Source organism: Hirundo rustica, unplaced genomic scaffold, assembly GCF_015227805.2.
Source record: "Hirundo rustica isolate bHirRus1 unplaced genomic scaffold, bHirRus1.pri.v3 scaffold_185_arrow_ctg1, whole genome shotgun sequence".
Lineage (NCBI taxonomy): Eukaryota > Metazoa > Chordata > Aves > Passeriformes > Hirundinidae > Hirundo > Hirundo rustica.
This window is the reverse complement of record NW_026690256.1, coordinates 29,044-36,914: the sequence shown is the minus strand read 5'-3', so window position 1 is coordinate 36,914 and position 7,871 is coordinate 29,044. Positions and strand designations below refer to the sequence as shown.

Sequence of the window (7,871 nt, the reverse complement as noted above, 5' to 3'; positions counted from 1 at the left end):
GGAGAAATACCAGATAAATACCAGATAAATACCAGACCAAACCAACTTGCCGCTTCTCGACGCCGCGAGGGGCAAGTGCCGGACCTGCGCAGCTTTCGCCGCGTCTGACAGCCGGCGCCTAGGCTTCCCAGACCAATCAGACGTCTTAGCCCAACTCTGCGAGGATCGCCGCCTCGTCTTATGAGCAGGCACCCAGAACCAGAAAATAAAGCACCTTCGGGCTTACCTCTCGTGGTCGTCCGCTAGGCGCAGGGGTCGGGCACGAACCGATGACTCCCGAGAATCACTCGGTGCCGGCGTGGAGTGGATCAGAGCGTGAACCGCCCCAGCCGCCTTCGGAGTCCCATCTGGGTCGCCAGAAAACTGTTACCCGATCCGAAGAAAACACAAACAACCGAAGTCGTTTATGCGGTGCTTTATTGAGGGCCCGGGAGTCTGTGGACTAGCGTCCAAAGACAAGACCCCATCTTTACTGAAAAATCACAGGGTTTTTATATGTTTCTTTACATGATTTCTTCATCATTACAAATTCTTACTTCACTTTTACCACCTGGTACAATTATCTTTCTGACATTTAGGTTTCTGCCAAAGGTACATTCCCTAGATAAATGGATACACTCCTTAGCTACACTGCTTACATTACAAAATCTGCTATAAAGTTCATCTGCAGGTTACATGCGGCCTACCAAGCCTTAGCATGACTACTACTACTAATGTCAACTACTGTCAACTACTGTCAATTCTTAACATTTGCTACTAACTTAATACAGTTTATTGAATAAAATGAATGTGATGGCAACAGTAGTACTCATATAGAACTAGAGGATGTTAAAGTGAGTGGCAATTTTAATCTCATTATCTAAAACACCTAGGATAATGTTAAAAGAGAATTATCAAGATAGTGAGTTAAGCCTAGAGAGAAGATCCAGTAGTAGGAAAAGAATTTACTAGGTCTATAGAAAAAGGAGGACATGAGACAGAGGCTTGAAAATTGTAGCTAATCTTTATAGCAAACTTAAAAGCATACACTGTATTTTAGAAGTTATTGTACATTTTAGAAGGCATTCAGTGAATATCGAGTGCTGTGCCTGTTTACATATTTTAAAGCAGTACAAACATCCAGGACCCCTCAGTGATAACAAGAAAGACTAACCTAAGCATAACAAGATAACAAAGCAAAAAATGCAAAGAAAGAGAAAAACAGACTCAGCCAGCAAAAACTGACATCTTGCCTTGAAAAAAATGCCAAAAGGTCCAAAGCACACACAAGAAAAATAAAGGTGAAGAGTTCACTGAGGAAGATTCCATTTCTTTCATCTTCTAGAGACCCTTGGAGACCACCATGATGAACTAAGCATGTCCAAGAGGATGTACCAAGAGGAGTTAATTACCATACGAAGTGAGGATGAGTGAGGCCAGAGAATAAATATGTATAAGGCAGATTGTGCAATGCCATGCATATGTAAGACCTCAAAGCATAATAAGAGAGGCAAGCTCTCTAGTGTTCATGCATGTTTTTAGTGAAGTTAATCCCCATGCACCTCAACGTCAATCAAAAATACGTACTACTCTAACAACTGTTGTTATAAAGTTCTTTTCTGCTTTGTTTCAGGGGAGATATTTGGAGTTTGCAGGGCTCCAAAGCCAAGCTGCAGATGCCCCTCGGGGGGACATTGGGGGGTCCTTGGGGGGTGTTTTTGGGGGTCCTTGTGGCAGGTGGTGGCAGAGCCGTGGCAGTGGCGGGTGGATGTGGGTGCCCACACAGGGGGGTTGGGCTTCCCCGGCCGGGCCCTCCGAGCTCTGCCGGTGCCATGTGGAGACCGCACGGGACCGGTGGGGGGCAGTGACACCAGGTTTGGGGAGCCCCAGGAAAGCTGCAGTTTCCCTAAGAAGGACCCCTGAGAATGGAGACCCCCAGAACCCCAAAGTGGGGACCCCAAGAGTGGAGGACACCTGGGATTGCTGAGACCCTGGCGAGGGGTGCTAGGGCTGGAGGGGCGGGATGATGGGTGATTTATTAATGTATGGATATTGATCTAATATCAATACCCAGCTGTGACGGACAAAAGACTCTCTAATAGATTAGAGTTAGAAAGTGGAGGTTTAATGCAATGCTGGGCAGCTGCATGGAATCGCTCCCTAATATGCACTGCAAAGTTACAAGTGATTACAGACTCTATTTATTTATATAAGTGTTGAATACCCCACATTCTAATACATATTCATAACACTAATGCCTGGCATCCTCTGCTTTGTATTATAATTAGATAAAAGGCCATTAAGCATGCATAGTTTGTTCTTTGAATTACGTCAGTGGTCTCTTTTATGGGGAGAGGTCATAAAAAGAGGAAGCAAGGAGAGTCTTCCTCATTCTAAACTTTCAAACTTTTCAATGGATAACAGGACAAATGGAACCTGGTAGAACTCCAGTTTCCTGTTTCCATGACTGTTTCAATGGGATGTTAGAAGATTTACAGTTGTCTGTGTTCTTAGGTCTATTTACCAGTTTCTTCTGTTTCTCATTATAAACACAGCTAAACAAATAAAAAAATGACAAGCAATTCGTTATTTAGATCTGGGATAGCTACTTCAGATTCATTTCCTTTCAACTAACCATTGACTCCTAATTATTTCCAGCACAGCCTATCTATCGATCTACTTTAACTAATTCAGGCAAAGCTGATCTGTAGCTAAAACCTTAACTTTTCTGAAATCCTTAATTCCTTTGAAGTTCATGTCTCACTGAAAAGGGGTTCAGTGGTCCTGGTGCCAGAAGAGGCTGCTTCTAGTATCAGCCTAGTTGCCCCCACCCTGTGTGCTTTCAGTTTTGTCAGCACTTGCAGTATGAGCCCAGTCACTGCCAGTCATTCCCCATTATGATGCAGTTTGCCCCAGCATGGTCCCAGTTGCTCCCAGTTGCTCCCACTTTCCTCCAGTGTGTTCCTGGTTCTCCCAGTTGCCCTTGGAGATCCAAGTACAAACTGTTTCATGACCCATTTCTCATAACTCCAGGGCGATATCTTTGGTTAATGGCCCAGCTGTTAAAACCAGATGGGGCAGTGTTCTTGATCTCTTCCATGACCCATCCTCCCTCCAGGGAGATATCTTCTGTTAATGGGCCATTGAGTCTCACTGCATGACTGATACAATTTCATCATCCCATTGTGAGATGCTCCACCCAGAGGGAGGAGCCAAGCATTCCCACCTGGATATAATCTGAGATTTAAACACCAGAAGCAGCCTGGTTTCCACTGGATTCCCAGAGGAAGGCCAGACTCATCTACACCACCACTGGACCTTCAGAGGAAAACTACACCCTTCTACAGGAGCACTGCTTCTACAAAACCACACCTATTACTCCAGGAGGACTGCAGCCACAATTTGATTGGACTGCAAGCAACACCCTGACTACCTAGGTGTCAGGTTGTATTCTGACTGTCTCAGAATTTTTTTTATTTTAGTATTGCATTTTTAGTTTAATTTTTAATTTTTTAGGTTAGGCCACAGGGAAGATGCTCCAGGACAGCCAGGCAGGTGAGGAGGAAGTCAGTGCCCCTTTCCCCCTCTCTCCTGCTCCATCTCCCAGCCCAGCATGGCCTCTGGCTGCAGGACAACCCCGCTGCCAACACAGTCCTAATGGGAATTCACTGGGGGGATCTCCTTCCCCTTCCCTCTGGCACGGAGGCAAATCCCATCCTCTCCTTGTCCTTCCTCCCCCAGACAAGGAGCTGAGGATGGAGACCAGGGAGGACAAATCCCGAGGGCAGAACCTCATGGAAGAGGCCATTTTGAGTGGCTCCACTGCACAAGAATCCAATGGGAAGGCAAAGCCCAAGACATCCTGCTCAAGGATGGGTTCCAAACCCATCCTAGGGTTCTTGGAGAAGGGAAGACCTGGACTGTGCCGGGAAGATGGACAGAGCTTCAGCCACAGCTCCCACGTGGTCCAGAACCAGGTGATCCAAACTGGGGAATGATCTACAGGTGTGGGGAATGTGGGAAGGGCTTCAAGCAAAACTCCACCCTTGTGACCCACCGGTGCATCCACACCGGGGAGAAGCCCTACGAGTGCGGGGAATGCAGGATGAACTTCAGCCAGAGATCCCTCTTGATCTGCCACCAGAGGATCCACAGCAAAAAAGGGCACTACAAGTGTGAACTTCAACCAGAGATCCCTCTTGATCTGCCACCAGAGGATCCACAGCAAAAAAGGGCACTACAAGTGTGAGCAATGTGGGAAGAGCTTCAGCCAGCAATCCCACCTGATCCGCCACCGGAGGATCCACACCGGGGAGAGGCCCTACAAGTGTGGGGAATGCGGGAAGGGCTTCAGCCAGAGCTCCATCCTGATCCGCCACCAGACGATCCACACAGGGGAACGGCCCTACCAGTGTGAGCAATGTGGGAAGAACTTCAGCCGGCGCTCCCACTTGATCCGCCACCAGAACATCCACGTTGAGGAAAAGCCATACAAGTGTGGGGAATGCAGGAAGGGCTTCAACCAGAGGTCCAAACTGATCATCCACCAAAAGATCCACACTGGGGAGAGGCCTTACGAGTGCAGGGAATGTGGAAAGAGCTTCAGCCAGAGATCCCACCTGATCTGCCACCAGAGGATCCACACTGGGGAAAGGCCCTATGAGTGTGGGGAATGTGGGATGAGCTTCAGCCAGAGCTCCATCCTGATCCGCCACCAGAGGATCCACACCAGGGAACGGCCCTACCAGTGTGAGCAATGTGGGAAGAGCTTCAGCCAGAGCTCCATCTTGATCCGCCACCAGAATATCCATGCTGAGAAAAGGCCATACAAGTGTGGGGAATGCAGGAAGGGCTTCAACCGGAGGTCCCAGCTGATCATCCACCAAAAGATCCACACTGGGGAGAGACCTGACAAGTGCCCTGAGGTTTCAGAGAAGCTCCAGTCTCCTTGTGCACAAGCGGATTCACAGAGAGGAGAGGCCCTTCCGCTGCCCCAGCTGCAGGAAGGGCTTCAAGCACAACTCCACCCTCATCATTCACCAGCGTATCCACACTGGGGAAATGCCCTACAAGTGTGCGGAATGCAGGAAGGGCTTCCACCAGAGCCTCCAACTGGTCATCCACCAAATGATCCACAATGGGAAGAGGCCCTACCAGTGTGGGGAATGTGGAATGAGCTTCAGCATAAGCTCCCACCTGATCCACCACCTAAGGATCCAAACCAGGGAATGGCCCTACGAATGTCTCGCTTGTGGGAAGAGCTTGTCCAGGAGCTCTCACTTGAACAGACACCAACGGAGACACCAGTAAGGGAAGACCTAAGAGTGCCTCAGCTGCGGGAAGAGCTTTGTGCAGTGCTCCAACTTAGTCCTGCTTCAGAGGACCCACACAGGCCAGAGAACTGGTGACCTACATTCCCAGCGATCCGCACTGCAAAGACACTGGGCTGGTGGTCCTTTTCTTTGGTGGTCCCTTATATTATTTTGATTCATCTTCATCCCTTTAAACCAGACAAAACTGGGGATAAAAATCAACAAATTCATCAAAGGCATCTAAAGCCTCATGTTTTACTAGTGTTTCAGGGCAATCTGGGACTCAGGCAGATACTGGGGAGGAATTGGGGGTTTGTGGGGTATTTGGTGTGGTTGTCTCCATTTCTGGGCACTCAAAGAGATAAGAGGGTTTGATCTGTCACCTCAAAACCACTTCATGCTAAAACGACACAATCTCACCCAAAAAATTACTTGATTGCACAGCCCCTCAGGGATGGATGGGGTTGGAAGGGGAATGGGTGAAGTAGGGTGAAAATCAGGAGGGCTGAGGTGGGACAGGATGGGTGGGATGTGGTTTGGGAGGTGTGAAATTGGGGAAATAGGGCTTGGGATGGCAGGGGTGGGATGGATTTGGGTTGGCATTGGGGTGATGGGGTGGGGTCTGGAATAAGACATCCAAAGTCTGGGGATGATGACGGGAATGGGTGCTGGTTCTTGAGGGAGTTTTTGGATATTCCACATTCCTGAAGAGATTTTGGGGTTTCCCACGTGTCTGAGGTGGTTTTGGGGTACTCCCCAACTCTTGGGGGATTTCCTGAGAGCAGCTCCATGGAGTCCCATTGCCAGGGGTGGCTGCCTTGGGCATGAGCTCATAGCTGCAGCCAGAGTCCATTGCCTCAGTGCTGGAGAGCAGAGAAATGATGAATGGCCCCAGACATCTCCAGTGTGTGTTTGAGGGCCAGGGCAAGTTCTGTGTAGGTTGGGAGGCCACTGCCCCAGCCCCAGCCACTGCAGCCTCTGGTCCAGCCACAAAGTGGCTGCCAAGCCCCTGGCACCCCAAAAACCCCACCTGTGAGAGGGACCAGAGCAGGTGAGGCTGTGACATGGCTGTGACACTGACACGTCCCACGGCCCCGGAGCTCACAGCAGCTGAGATGGTGCTGGATCCAAGGGTGACTGTGCATCTCTCTCTCCCTCTCTCTTCTCCTGACTTCCTCTTCTCAAAACCTGGAGAACTGGAAGTTGGACAGGTTAGAGTTTACTCTATTAGTTCTTTGTGAATTGATTTACTGTAACTCCATGTTGCTTTAATATTTCCCAAGTTTGCAACCAGAAGTTTGTTCTCCACCCTCCTGAGAAGTTTGTTGTTTTCTCCCATGCATCACCCGAGGGGATTGAGGTACCTCAGGTCCCTTTCCAGCACCAGCCAAGGGAGCTTGGGGCACAGCAGCAGGAACTGCAGGGCTGAGCAAGGCCTGGGTTTTGGCTGGAGGAAGCAGAAAGGCCAAGCCCTGAGCCCAGGCCTGGCACAGCAGGGCCTGTCCCTCACAGGTGCCTCGGGGCTGTTTGTGGGGCAGTGGGATGGGAGGGGCAGCAAGGACAAATGTCATCAAACTGCAACCCCTGCCAGCCTCCTCAGGGAGGACCAAAGTGCAGCCCCTGAAAAGGAAAGTTCCTTCTGTGGGGCCTCCAGAGGCACTGCCAGAGCCCAAGGGACAAAGGCCTGGGTTTGGGGGTCCCAGGTGATGCTGATGATGGCGATGGGGACCCTGTGCTGGGTATAAATATCTGTGAGGAGTTCCTGTGGAGGTTTTGTGGATTCCGGGGGTTTTTGGGTCATGGTGGATTTTTGGGGGTTCCCGAGGGGGTTTTTCAGAGGTGCCGAAGGGGGGATTAGGCAATCCCAGGGGAACCAAAGGCTGTTTTGGGGAACCTGCCGGTGACAGAACTGGGACCCCATGCCGGGTCTGAACCTTCTCACTGCGCTCGGGCAGCGTCAGCGTGTTCAGGGAGATCCTGGGGGGCCAAGGGGCCACCCCAAATCCCAGGGGACCCCAAATGCCAAGGGAGCCCCTGAACTCCGCTCAGCGCTGGATCTGCTGCAGGCAGGGGGGCACCAGCACTCGGCCCCACCCCACCATCACAGGGGGCACAAACGGGGCAGGGGCACGGACAGGTCGGGGGGGACCCCCAAAGTCCTGCGGGAGGGAACACGGGGGGACTCCCAGGAATCCCCGTGGGGGGATGAGGGGGGACCCAGGAGGAGTTTGGGGGGCTGGGTGGGTCATGGGGAACCCCCAGGACTCTTGTGGGGTATGGGAAGGGCAAAGAACAGGGCGAGCCCCAGGATGGGTTTGTGGGGGGAACCGGATTGGAGCTCCCATGGCAGTGGGATGGGGATGAGATCTGCCCATGGAATTCCCATGGCAATGGGACAGCAGTGAGATCCATCCATGGAGGTCCCAGGGGAATGCCCATGTTCCCAAATTTTGCCCTCCTAAGTCGCATATTTCCAAATCCCACATTCCCATGGGAATTCCACCCTCCCCACCTTTAGGCTCCAGGGCCTCACGCCCATATCTGACAGATTTCCAGAGACATTCCAGGCAGGTGTGCCCC

At 50.9% G+C, this 7,871-nt stretch overlaps 1 pseudogene; it reads left to right on the top strand.

The window, feature by feature from the left end:
- The first annotated feature begins 3,734 nt into the window (after positions 1-3,734).
- On the top strand, positions 3,735-5,367 carry LOC120747739 (zinc finger protein OZF-like; annotated as a pseudogene).
- Positions 5,368-7,871: the final 2,504 nt, after the last annotated feature.